Source organism: Marmota marmota, unplaced genomic scaffold, assembly GCF_001458135.2.
Source record: "Marmota marmota marmota unplaced genomic scaffold, marMar, whole genome shotgun sequence".
Taxonomy (NCBI): domain Eukaryota; kingdom Metazoa; phylum Chordata; class Mammalia; order Rodentia; family Sciuridae; genus Marmota; species Marmota marmota.
This window is the reverse complement of record NW_026000170.1, coordinates 6,744,417-6,759,455: the sequence shown is the minus strand read 5'-3', so window position 1 is coordinate 6,759,455 and position 15,039 is coordinate 6,744,417. Positions and strand designations below refer to the sequence as shown.

General features: G+C 35.6%; 1 pseudogene; it reads left to right on the top strand.

Annotated features, from left to right (window-relative positions):
• The first annotated feature begins 2,499 nt into the window (after positions 1–2,499).
• Positions 2,500–12,723, top strand: LOC107154189 (annotated as a pseudogene).
• Positions 12,724–15,039: the final 2,316 nt, after the last annotated feature.

The following is a 15,039-nucleotide window of genomic DNA, read 5'->3' as shown; positions in this document are numbered from 1 at the left end:
CTATGGCAGGAGAAGGATCAGAAAACACAATATTACTGAATTTAAAAATACAGGAAGAACCCTTGAAACAAGGAAAGTTCAAAAAGGCCAGGAAATAGGTTCTAGCCTAGAGCCCTCAGACAGACAGGATTACAACTACCAACACCCTGATTTTAGTCCATCCAGCACAATTCATTTCAGACTTCTATCTTCCATAAGTATAACATAATAAATTATATTACTCGATGCAATTAAATTGTGGGAGTGTCTTACGGCAGCAGGAGAAAACTAATAAAATGACTTTAACCAAGAAGAAAAGACATAATACTTCACTTTAAAAATTAGCTCCATCCAGAATTAAAATAGAACAAGGATCAGAAGATTTCTCTTCTTCATGAAGAAAAACTCTCTGTGTTGTTTTTCTAAAGTGTTTTTCAAGGCTGTCTTGATTACTTAGAACTTAACCAGATTCTGACACCTCTGACCATAAAACAACAGGATGTGGCCAAATACCCTCACTCTACAGACAGAACACCAGGAAGAACCCACTCCAGATCACATTGTCTGTCATCATGGAGTTGATGTGATGCCATAGAACTGGACACATGAGGGTAGGAAGTTATATGGGTGGGGAGTCACACTGGGGACACTACTAATTTCTACTGTCTGATTTTGGCGTATATCCTGTTTGACATGCACTCTTTCTAAAGATATGATGAATGCTCTCTTGGATTATATCTCTTATATTTACCCTAAATGTCATGACACTGTGTCTCAACTTTAATTGTCTCAAGTCAGCTTCAACTTACTTACTGCCAGAGGTGGCATGTACCTGATGCCTTAGAAAACGTACAAAGAAACTAGAGAAAGACACATAGATTTTTAAGATAGGGCTTCAAAGTTCATGTAATTTGATTTAAATTACTAAATCTAGGCACCAAATGGAATAACTGAGAATAATGTGACAGGGTAGTCTCACAATTCTGCATTTGATACTACTGATAATAATTGTACTATAAAGACACCTTGCTAAGGGCCAAGAAGATGGACTACAGAAATGATTTAATATAATACACGTGAGGTTGCTATCTTCATAAGGTTTTTTTTGTTTTTGTTTTTGTTTTTTTACAAAACTGTCATTGCTGTCACATGGTCACATGGGAAGTTGGTGTTTAAACCATCTCCTAACTGATAATGTGAGTGGTCTCTCAGTATATCTAGGTTATTTGCACAAATAAGGTGGTTGATGTAAATACCTCTTCTCCTGTGGGTCTGACATTTTGTTATGTGTTAGAAGTGCCTATGTGAACATCATCCAATAAATCTTGGCTGATGGTTTCTAATACACTTCCTTTGGCAGAAACATTGCACACATATTACTGTATATTTTTAACTAATGGAGAAAGGAGCATATTTATCACTGGAGGGAGAGGAAAATCAGAACTCTGTGTATTTCTTTCCTGGGTCTACCTTTATCTTTTTTCTTTGTTAATCCTGTTGCGTTCCTTTTTATTGTGATGAACCTCAGCCATAAGTATAGTTATAGGCTTAGTCACACATGTACTTTAAGCAAATTACTGAACAAATGAGTGATCTTCAGAACTCCACCAAAACCAGAATATATATGGGTGTGCATGCATAACCCAACTGCACTAAACAGTATATAGAAAACTACACATTTGTAAATATACATGTAATCATATGTAGTTTACCAAGTTAACCCTAATGATTATATATGGTATATACATAATAACATATATGTATACATATAAACATATATGTATACATATGCACACAAAAAACTAACCTACTATTAAACTGCTACCTTAACTATAACTTGTGTATTAACTATAACTATATAAAACCATATATATGTTAAATGTATGTATGTTATATATAAAGTAATATGTAATAATAAATTTATATATAGCCATATGTGTAATATATATAGTTATGTGTAGATAGTTAAATATAGTTATATAAACCATTTTGGCTTTGACTGTATATTCTTAGTCCCTTGTTCAGAGCTACTCAGCCTCTACTATTCACTATGGCTTAAATTGCTAGATGACCACTGACTAGCACAATCTAGACACGTACAATTTTTTCAATGTTTTATTTTTGGTGAAATGAATAATTTAAAAAGTTATTTAAATGTCTAATAAATATCATTTGTATCTACATGGTTTCTGTAAACTATGCTACATAGTTTGGGAAGATGAATAAAACTTAATACAATAATCAAAGAGATCTGATAAAGAACTATATGCCCATGTGTAAATATAGTGGATCTACATCACACATCATTTGCATTCTATACAACAATCTCAGAGTGAAAAGAGAGGTTTGAACAGTATAGGTAAATTCACCCTTCTTTGTAAGCATTTTCCTTGGAGTGTGTGGCAGAAGAAGACGTGAATCAACTCTCCCCAGCTACTCTGCCTCCAAGGATCTGTTACAATGGGAACATGTTACCTGCTATCATTTGTGATCTTCACATACAGCTTGATCCCTATGCGTATGGCATCTTCTTCAACTGGTACGCAATAAGCCTTTCTTCCAGGGTTAATTTTATCTTTATGTTATTGTCTCCTTACTTTAAACATACACTCAAGTGAGAGTTTAAGGAATTAAGAGTGTAAAGAGTGCACATTGAGGAATGTGTATATGTAAAAATTCATCTCTCACAAGGTCCCTGAATTCTCAAAACTTTCTGTTGAGTTGCAAGATAGTGGTATATAAAATATTTTAAATACAACAAAACAATCATGTGTTCTGTAATGGGAAAGTAGTCAGTGTGCTATATTGAAGTTCAATAGGAAGAGCTGATTTTTCTGTACTGATCAGCAAAAACCCTTATACAGGAAACCAGCATATAAACTTGGGTGTTTTTTGTTTTGTTTTGTTTTGGCTTTTGTCTCATGTATAATATACAACTGTGTTAGTTTTTCATTGCTGTAAGAAAATACCTGACACTGACAATACAGAGGAGGAAAGATTCATTAATCTCATGGTTTCAAAGGTTCCAGTCCATGGTCTGCTCACTTTAAAACAGAAAGTCGTGGTGGAGGAAAGCTGCAGCCAGAAAACAGAGAGGAAGGGGCCCAGGACAGATGCAATCCTAAGGCAATGCTCCCAGTGACTACTTCCTCCAACCATGTCCCAGCTACCTATGGTCTCACCACCACCCAGTGAATCCATTCAAATGAAGCAATTCCCTGGTAAAATCAGATCCTCATGATCTGATCATTACTTAAAAGTCCCACCTCTGAACCTTGTTGCACTAGGGACCATACTTCTAACACATGAATTTTTAGGGACATTTTAGTCTAAAACTAAACAACCACTGCATACATATAATGAATTTATTTGTTGACCTATAATTTACTGAAAATATTTATGACACTACCCTGTGTTTTCTTGAAGATAACAAATTTTAAAGTGTGGCTGTATAACCAATGTGATCCTGTAATCTGTACATATGGAAAAATAAGAATTCATACCCCATTTGAATCAAATGTATGATATGTCAAGATCATTGTATTGTCTTGAGCAACCAATAAAAAAACACCTTTAGGTAGATATTATTATGATTGCTTTTGTTTTGTTTATCCTCTATGGCACCTTATTGCCACAGAATGTGAAGGGTGGCTAGGCTCTGTAAGGCTCACCTCTGATCTATCAATTAAAAAGTGAGATTATGCTCAGGTGGAGGCAGAGTAGCTTATGCTATCTCTCCGGTTGTGCCCAGAAATTTATAAATTCTGGAATAATGCTTACTTTCCCAAAGAACTACAACTACCTCTAAAACTGCCTTCTTAGTTCATTCTCAAAAAACTCATTAGCAATTTTCCCCTTTAGTGTAAAATTTTGATCCCTTTACTGATCTGATGCAAATAACTCTTGAATGCCATGATCTTTTTTGCGTTTCAAAGTGAGGCAAGAATCTGAGAGGTGGTTTTGAAATTGATGACACAAACAAAGACTGAAAGTTTTGAGTACTTGAATGCAGATATGATAGGACTTTGATAAAGAGGGAAGAAGGAGGAAAGAGTGAATTTCAGTTCTCTAAAAAAAAAATTTTCTCTTGCTATACATTTACCAAGGCTTTCCTAGCTTGAAAACAAGTATAGTTGACTAGATCTCTCAATGGATGTGAGTTAAAAAAAAAAAAAAAAACCTAAAAGATAGACTGCAATAAAATAGTAAGTGTCAAGAATATGATAGATTCATGAAAAACCCTGAATCCAAATGATCCCAAATTCTATTTATCTGAAATGATTCACAGTCAGGATTACCAGACTGTAACAGGTGGCTACTTTTAAGTACAGATGCTAAATGTCATACCTGCAGATGGTTCATCAGTAGAACATGTAAAAAACATCTTAATTATATATTATGAAGCCTTTTCATAAAAAATTAAAAGATAGGCATTCATTATGCTTGTTTGAGTTATATCACTGAGTACAGATGCTGTTATGAGTTAGCTGGTGCTTTAATCAAAACAAGTATCAGTGGATCAATTTAATGATATGAAAGTTCTGACTTCAGGTTGGAAAGTTTCTGGCAATGCAAATTTCTTGCAGTTTCCTGATTTATGCATCAAAGCAGAGGGCTCTCCTCCACCAGAATCACACATCAATATATGCCAGCGTAAAGCAAGAGACTCTGCTAGTTATCTTTAAACAGAAGCATCCCTGCTTAACTTGCAATGCTCCTTGAGACATATAACACCTGATGCTTAAAGCTGGGAACATTTAATTCCTCACATGGACTTTGGAGTCATCAAGACTGACTTATAAAAGAGCAGAACTGATTCATGCACACATATACTTTGTTGTCAAACTATTTGTGTTTTACCATGATTGGTCAATTTATACATAGACATGGCTGCAAGGACTTTGCCGTTGCTGAATAGCAAATCCACTCTCAAAGATGGAGATTTAATTCAGCTTAGCTTACTTAAAAAGTGTCTCAGACTCTGAATGTGATTCTCTTAAAGGCAGGTCTCCAAATGTTTTCAGTCCCAGAAAATCCTTCAGGATTATGTATGGCCTCAGGTGATATCAGTGGCATATTTGTTCATTTACATTCTCATTGCTTGATATATTCACATCCCACTTTGTCTTTATGACAAATGCATACTCAAAGTCTACCTAGTAAAGTGTTAAATTCTATAGATTTGTTGCCTCATCTTTCAGAAAAAAAATGAAAGCCAAACTATTGTTGGTGGGGGCAGGGATGAGTATGTGTGTTATATGCTTGGACTTATTTTTCAAAAATCAAAAGTGCAATTTAAATGCAAAGCATATTATGATGGGTTTTGACATGAAATCAAATCCAAGGGAACTTCTTTGTAACTCTGAACAAGTTGATTTCCAAGCAGAGTCGACCCTGCCAGTAATTGCATAAAAATATCCAGGAATTTCTATGAGGCAGGGGGTTTTCTCCCTCTCCTCTTTTTAATTACAATAAGAAAAAAAAAAAGCAGGCTGGAGTCAAAGCTCAGTGGTGGAGCACTTTCCTAGCATGTGTGAGACACTGGGCTCAATCCTTGGCAACAGATAAAAATAAATAAATAAAAATAAGATATTGTGTCCTTCTACAACTAAAAAAAAAATATTTAAAAAAGAAAAAAGCCCTTGTTTTTCAATTATGATTATAAAATTATATAAGAAAATTACATTAAAAATAAAACAGTGCTAAACAGTGGAGCTAAAAATATAAAGTAAAAGTTCTCCAAACTTTTCATTCCCACCTCTCAGCAGTACCACTATAAACTGCTTCTTATACATCCCAGATGTAACTTTCTTTGCAAAAATAAGTACATGTATTTACATATGTACACACATATATTTATACATCTTTCTTTTACACATACAGCAGCAGTGTGTCTTACCAGGAGAAATGCCTGCCAGATTGATTTTTTTTTCTTTTATTCTTGTTTGACAAGAGACGTGCCAGCTATTTCACCATATTGGCATAAACATATAATCACCTATTATCCCAAGCACTAGGTGGATGTAGATTGAACAATCTGATTGTTCAAGAAACTAGGGCATAACAAGGTTTTTATGCTTTGCAAAGCTATCCGATCACCTTAGTAATCACGGAACAAGATTGAATTTCTCTCTAGGAGGTGGCAAACTCTGGAACTGTACCAGTATACCTTTCTAGAGTTTAGTTTATACTAGGGAACTTGTGAATTGAAAAGAAACAAGTTAGACTAGAAAATAAGAACTGCCATTTGGGAAGTCTAGCTTACTGCTGAGGAAGAGAGATTGATTGGTTTCCACGGTACACTCCCAGGCTGCCTGGGGTCCCCTCACAAGCATGTGTGCACAGTTATAGATAAACACTACCTGTTGACCTGTGCATGTACAGCCTTAAAGTGTGATCTTAGTGAATGACCTCATACTTGTAGTTTATCTGAAGAGTAGATACTCCCCTTTAGACCAAACTAACCCAAGTACACATAGGACTTCAAGTTGAGAGGAAAACAAGAGTCAAAGCACCACAGAGGGAAAACTTGATCTATATGCTAATTGGATATGGAATGAGAGGGTGCCTGTATGATTAATTAATATAAATAAAATAGCATTTATACTTCTATGCTATCTTTTTTGTGAAGGGAGCTAGATGCATGTTCACAAATTTGGAAAATGTGATTCATTGCAGTATTTTACGTATGGATTATCTAACTTAAAATATAGACTCCATGAAGAATGTGAAATTCAGCTTGGGGACAATGAACAGCAACTCAAACGAATAGGCATATATCCTTGGTAGTAGCTGAAGTTTATATAAAATTCTCAGGGACCAGTGAGAACGCCTAAGTGAAATGTCACGTAAATTAGTATGCTGTGGGCAAAAGAAATTAATAGCATTTTAAATATGAGTCTCCAACCAGAATTCATAAGGGTGGATCCTCTGAAGAAAACTGTAACTTTTTACAGGGGAAATTCTATTTCTTTGCCTCCAGAGTAAGTGACAGCAGGTGTTTTTCATTTTGACCTGTCATTAATTATCTTTACAAATTACATGCACTTAGGTTGATTTAAAAATTAAAAATCTCTGCCTGTGTTTGAGTAACAAATTTAATATCATATATACTTTGAGGATTACAACTTTCCTTTCTCACTTCAAATATTTCTGGTGTCTTTTCATATTGACTACACATAGATGTGCAGTCTGTTCTCAATGGCTACATAATATATTCATTTTACAAAAGTATCGTGAATTACTGAATATTCCTCATTAGTTGTCATTAAGGCTTTTCTCAATTTTTTGTGAATAAAAATAATGCTTCAATGACCACATTGATAAAATACATATACATGTTAGTAAAATTCACATATTAAATTCCCAGCAGACAAATTCTTCAACAGAGATGAGGTGTCTAAAATATGATAGGCATGTCAAATGTCACTCCCAATGGTTTCATTCACTTATACTTCACACCAATGTGCAGGAGAGGCAGGATTTCTTTGGAAGGATAGCAACATTTGCAAATGTGGTCCAAGTTCTTATAATGTTACTTAAGCTCAAGGCTACTCATCTTAACACATCTCCACTTCACCCTCTAAAGCACTGATCCAAGTTTATTCTTTCTGGATTGGAAAGAGATTAAGTGGACGTTTTTATCCTGAGGTCCCACCTCTGAGAGATAAAGTTAACCCAGCAGTACTTTTTCCCCTTTATAAAACCAGCTGATGGTTTTCTTTTGAGTACCTCACTTTCACGGTTCTGCAGGCACAAGTGTCAAGGAGGTGTGTGGTACACCTGCTGATTCACAGCTCTGTTTGACAAAAACCACTTCAAAGCAGCTGAAGGTGCTGGCTCAATTTCACTTGCACCTCACCCCCTTCTCCCTCACGCCTCCCACACACTCAGAAGTTGCTCACACCTCATCTATGACACCTCCAGTTAATCCTGACAATTCATTTCTTATCACACAAGCAAGAGATACTGATATTATCAAGAAAGAAGTATTCATCAGGAAATAATGCAGTCAGGGGCTCTATAAGCAGGTGGAGAGGACAATTTCCAAGCACAGACAGAACTTACATTCCCTAGATCAAAGTTGGTTGAAAGTGACCTCCCTCCTCTCAAAATCCATCCAGGTTCAGATGTTTCAGGACTAATCATTGTTCATGCTGCATGCTTTCTTTTCCACCTGGAACCTTCCAAATTCACTTGGTGGCAATCAAAAGAATAACTATCATTTGTGTTAAATAAGATGTTAAGGAATTCCAGAAAGGACTATTGGTCTTGTTGATTTTTTATTTTTTTTAAGTCTGGAAAGATCCTTTCTGCCCCTGTCTTTGACCCAGGTTTGGGCATTGTGATAGTAACATTAAATTTCTTGCCACTTTGCTACACTAGTATTCTGGAGTCCAATTACTAGGGATTGAAATCCTGATTCATGCTCACTATATCTAGGATCTTGGAGAGTTACTAATCCTTGACCAGAAAAAAATTGAGTGGGGGGCAGTTTGGGGATATTAAGTGAGACAGGACATGCAAAGTTTCCCAGTAATGTGGGATTTATATTATGGGAGTGAAGGCAGAAAATTAATGAAAAATAAATGTTTTACACTGAGATAAAAATATAAAGTACATAAAATAGAGTAATATGATGGTTTAAGCCAGATTCTGTCAAGAGCATTAAAGTGTTGATGATACGCATTTTAAAGAAGTACCTTTGGGGGCTGGTATGTAGCTCAGTGGTATAGCGCTTGACTAGCACACATGAGGCACTCGGTTGGATGCTCATCATCACCTAAAAATAAATAGATAGGCCTGCTCCTTTGGAGCATTGAGTTCTGACCCCTGGACAGAGGTCCTCTCCACTTGCTGGTCCACGGAGGTATCCTCTCCTGCACTCTTCAGGTCCCCCGTGGTCGCCAGATTGTTGCAGGGCTCTCAGAAACCCAACACTCTCTTGGGGTGCAGCAGGTGCCGCCCTCCATCCTCCCTACCAGCAGACCGATTTCCATGGTAGCATCTGGACATTTATTTTCTTACACCAAAGAAAATGTTAAAGAGTATCTGCAAACACATTGGGAAGAGGAGGAGTGCCAACAGGATGCCAATCTTTTGAGAAAACAGCCTGAAAAAGATGCCCACTGGATGGGGCTGTTTGGATCCCTGCAGAATCTGGGAATAGGGTAGATGACCTAAAATGGATAATCCAGGCTGTGACAGATACTGTGTGAAGGACTGAAAGACCACAGCATTCAAACAATTGCAGGGACACATGTGGAGGACAGCATTCACAGCTGGACCTATGAAAGCAGAGCTTTCTTTCTTTCTTTCTTTCTTTCTTTCTTTTTTCCTTTCTTTCTTTTCTGATTGATTAAAAAAATGACAACAGAATGCATTACAATTCTTATTACATGTATACAGCACAATTTTTCATATCTCTGGTTGTATATAAAGTAGTTTGACACCCAATTCATCATGTCTTCATGAATATGTACTTTGGATGATGATGTTTATTACATTCCACCATTCTTGCTAATCCTCTGCCCCCACCCTTTCCCTCCCACCCCTCTGCCCTATCTAGAATTCATCAATTCCTCCCATGCTCCCACTCCCTACCCCACTATGAGTCAGCCTCCTTATATCAGAGAAAATATTCAGCATTTGTTTTGGGGGGATTAGCTAATTTCACTTAGCATTTTCTTCTCCAACGCCATCCATTTACCTGCAAATGCTATGATTTTATTCTCTTTTATTGCTGAGTAAAATTCCATTGTGTATATATGACACAATTTTTTTTTATCCATTCATCCATTGAAGAGCATCTAGGTTGGCTCCATAGTTTAACTATTGTGAATTTTGCTGCTATAAACATTGATGTGGCTGTGTCTCTGTAGTATGCTGTTTTTAATTCTTTGGGGTATAAACTGAGGAGAGGGATAGATGGGTCAAATGGTGGTTCCATTCCCAGTTTTCCAAGGTATCTCCATACTGCTTTCCATACTGGCTGCACCAATTTGCAGTCCCACCAGCAATGTATGAGTGTACCTTTTTCCCCACCTCCTCCCAAACACTTATTGTTGTCTGTCTTCATAATAGCTGCCATTCTGACTGGAGTGAGATTATATCTTAGAGTAGTTTTGATTTGCATTTCTCTAATTCCTAGAGATGATGAACATTTTTTCATATATTTGTTGATTGATTGTATATCCTCTTCTGAGAAGTGTCTGTTCAGGTCCTTGGCCCATTTGTTGATTGGGTTATTTGTTTTTTCGGTGCTTAGATTTTTGAGTTCTTTATATACCCTAGAGATTAGTGCTCTATTGGATGTGTGAGGGATAAAAATTTGCTCCCAGGATGTAGGCTCTCTGTTCACATCACAGATTGTTTCTTTTGCTAAGAAGAAATTTTAGTTTGTGTCCATCTCATTTATTTATTCTTGGTTTTAATTCTTGTGCTATAGGCGTCTTATTTAAGGAAGTGGCACCTAATCCTACGTGATGAAGATTAGGACCTACTTTTTCCTCTATTAGATGTAGAGTCTCTGGTTTAATTCCTAGATCCTTGATCCACTTTGAGTTGAGTTTTGTGCATGGTGAGAGATAAGGGTTTAATTTCATTTTGTTGCATATGGATTTCCAGTTTTCCAAGCACCATTTGTTGAAGAGGCTATCTTTTCTCCAATGCATGTTTTTGGCACCTTTGTCTAATATAAGATAATAGTAGTTTTGTGAATTAGTCTTTGTGTCCTATATTCTGTACCATTGGTCTACCAGTCTGGTTTGGTACCAATACCATGCTGTTTTTGTTACTATTTCTCTGTAATATAGTTTAAGGTCTGGTACAGTGATGCCATCTGCTTCACTCTTCCTGCTAAAAATAGCTAAAGCTATTCTGGGTCTCTTATTTTTCCAGATGAATTTCATGCTTGCTTTTTCTATTTCTATAAGGAATGCCATTGGGATTTTGATTGGAATTGCATTAAATCTGTATAGTGCTTTTGGTAGTATGGTCCTTTTGATAATATTAAGTCTGCCTATCCAAGAGCAAAGTAGATTTTTCCATCTTCTAAGGTATTCTTTGATTTTTTTCTTTAGGGTTCTAGAGTTTTCATTGTATAGATCTTTCACCTCTTTTGTTAAGTTCATTCCCAAGTATCTTTTTTTTTTAGGTTATTGTAAATGAGGTAGTTTTCCTCATTTCCTTCTCAGAGGATTTGTCATTGATATACAGAAATACATTTTATTCATGGGTGTTGATTTTATATTCTGCTACTTTGCTGAATTCATTTACTAGTTCTAGAACTTTTCTGGTGGAGCTTTTTGGGTCTTCTAGGTATAGAATCATATCATCAGCAAATAGTGCTAATTTAAGTTCTTCTTTTCCTATACATATCTCTTTAATTTATTTCATCTGTCTAATTGAATAGAAATGGTGAAAGAGGGCATCCCTGCCTTGTTTCAGTTTTTAGAGGGAATGCCTTTAATTTTTCTCCATTTAGGATGATTTTGGCCTGAGGCTTAGCATAGGTAGACTTTATGATGTTTAGATATGTTCTTGTAACCCCTAGTTTTTCTAGTGTTTTGAACATGACAGGATGTTGTATTTTGTCAAATGCTTTTTCTGCATCTATTGGGATGATCATATAATTCTTATTTTTGAGTCTATTGATGTGATGAATTACACTGACAAAACAAAAAGTTGGTTCTTTGAAAAAAATAAATAAAAATTGACAGACCCTTAGGTACGCTAACAAAGAGAAGGAAAGAGAAAACTCAAATTACCAGCATACGTAATATCACAACAGAGACTACAGAAACACAGAGGATAATTAAAAATTATTTTGAAAACTTATACTCCAATAAAAAAGAAGACATTGAAGGCATGAACAAATTTCTTAAGTCATATCATTTGCCCAGATTGAATCAGGAAGATATAGACAATTTAAACAGACCAATATCAAGTGATGAAATAGAAGATGCCATCAGAAGCTTACCAATCAAGAAAAGCCCAGGACCGGATGGATATACCACTGAGTTCTACAAGACCTTTAAAGAAGAACTAATACCAATTCTCTCCAATTTATTTCAGGAAGTAGAGAAAGAGGCAGCACTTCCAAACTCATTCTATGAGGCCAATATCACCCTGATTCCAAAAGCAGGCAAAGACACAACAAAGAAAGAAAACTTCAGACCAATATCTCTAATGAACATAGATGCAAAAATTCTCAGTAAAATTCTGGCAAATCGAATACAAAAACATATCAAAAACATTGTGCACCATGATCAAGTGAGATTCATCCCAGGAAAGCAGAGTTCTTTGAAGATGTCATTCCAGCAGTCAGGAAGTGAAAAGAAGCTGGAATGAAGGTGTATATCTATCCTTCTGGAAGTGCAGAGGCTCAGAAACTATTATTTGGGCATTCTACAGAGGGAAATATTCTTAATCTATTTGATGGTCACTTTGATACCAAGATTGGACACAAAGTGGAGAGTGAAGAGTTATAGAAAGTTTGCAAACAGCATTGGATGCTCAACCAATATCTTGTTTTCAACAGATGTGACTTTAAAGACCAGTGCTGCTGGGGAAGCAGATGAGCATGTAGCTTGGGTGGTGACAGCTGGAAATGCAGGATTAACAGATGATGAGAAAACTTCCTACAGCCTCATCACATTCTTCAGCAGACTATACCTGCCTTATTCAGCACAGAGGAATATCTCTACAGAAGACCAACTGTTCTCAGAGTTGTTATCTCCCTAGTGTCTAGTTTTATTCTAATGATAAAGTAACTTATATATACATACATATGTATGCAAGTATACATATGTGTATGCTCACTAATATTTATGGGCACATAGGTGAGGGAAGAAAGTCTTATAATTTCAGTGAAAACGGAACTTATTTAAAGATGCTCTATATGTAGAAATAGTTTGAGGCCCTAACACTAACCCATATTGAGGGCAAAGTGTAGTTGATAGAAAAAAATACAGATCAAATGTGTAATGATTATCAAATCCTATACCAAAATGAGAACTTAGTTTTGAAAATTATTCAAGGCCTATTATTTTAAACACTGAAAATACTTCAGATGCATTCTTAATAATTTATTTCTCTTGCTTAATGGGGAGTTAGAAGATTTACAACAGCTGTATTTCAGCTGTATTTGCCTACCTTGGTACAAAAGATAAAGGTAAGTGTTTCTTCTCCAAAAAGAAAATGCACTTGAGTCTTAATCAGTGAAGTATTTGTTACTTAAGAAGAAACATACTAATCATGTAGCACCCATAGCCAACACTTGTCTTATCAATGAAAAAGGTATGAAGATATAATAGCTAAAAAAGAAATATGTTTCTTAATGTTTAACAAAATGATTCTAATTCTGCTGGTTGTTACCAGTTGCCTTTCTAACTTTATCTTCACACAGTTTAAAAACATATATTAATTGCTACTTACTATTTTTTAAATAAAATTTTGCTGAAATTAGTTCATAACAACAAGACAACAACAAAATATGTAATATTTTACCCTTGAATGTGAGAAATGTAAATATTACAACAGCATTATTTATCCTGGTTAAATTCTAAAAATAGTCCATGTCAGTTTTATGCTATGATTTAAAAAAAAAATCATTCTCTTCTTTCAAAAATAAATAGATAGATAGATAAATATATTGTGTCCATATTCAACATCTAAATATTAAAAAAAAGAAGTAAGTTTTGGGCTGACACCTCAGTGATGAGGTATATAAAGTAAGTACTCAAGGGAAAGAAGACCAGACAATTAAACAACTCTACATTAGAAAGTAGTTTGCTATATTCAAATTTAAAAATAAAAAATAAATACTTTTTAGATGGCTAGTTGAACTGGAACATGGTTAGTCATGTAAAAGGGAGGAGACGGCATGATGCAAGGTCAGAGAGCTAGGCCAACTCACAGAGACCACAGTAAGGTCTATGGTTAGTATAAACTATCATGAGGATAGACTGGAGCATGCAGGTCAAAACCTGTACTTTCTCTTGCTTGGAATATTTTCAACCTACGCTCCCCATGATTAATATAGAAATTTCCTGCCTTTTTTGGTTTATCTGACCTATTTATGGCAAAAATAAGAACTTTGATGTAAGAAATTCTGTCCATCCCAAATGTCTTTATGTTCATGGACTGACAGTAAACATCATGATATGCCAAGAATCTACAAAAAGTCAAAAAGTTTTGTTGATACCTTTGAAAACATTTTTCTCTGAAGCTTAGGTAAAGGGCAAATTAATTGACAAACCCATCTTTCTGTATTGTCATTTTACCATGATGTATGTATGTTAGAGAAAAAGCTGAACTGGAAATTTATTGCCAAATGCTATACAGTGTGAAAAGTCTTCCCATCATGCTGCTTGACATTATAATTCCAGTAACTTATTAAGATCTTTTGAGGAAGACTTATTTGGGTCCTCTTTCCATTATTTCAGAACATGTGAGGTGATGTGTGACCATTTATCTACCACCTTCAACCCATATATGTCACATCCATCTTCTCACTGCTTATATTCTAATCACCACTAATGACACAGTACTGAGTATAGGAACAACCCAAACTTTCCTCATAATGTTGAGTAGACCCCAAAGGTATGGAAAACCAAACTAATCATCGAATATTATTTCTTTGGGAAATATACACACCCTAGGAGGTATTAATGTTCTTTTCCATATACATGTAGCCAGATAGATTTCACCAACAGTTGTAGTAGGGTTTTTATAAAGCTAACATCATCCTACCTTATATCTTTATATCTTCTTTGTTATCTGCCTAAGGGCTATTTCAGTCATCCAAGGAACTTTCTCTGAACCAGTTTGCCACAACCTCGAAATATAAATGAGTTAATACTCCAGAACTCAGCAGTTAACCAATCAAGGATGGACTTTTGTGGTCAAACACATTGTCCTCCATGTGGGAAGATTGTGGGGAAAGTTCTGTTTGATTACTCAAGGAGTTCTAAAGAGATTGAATCCAAGTTTTCCTCTGTAAACCACTCATGGACACTAACTTTGCTGACTTTTCTTTTTTCCCCACCTCATTTTCCC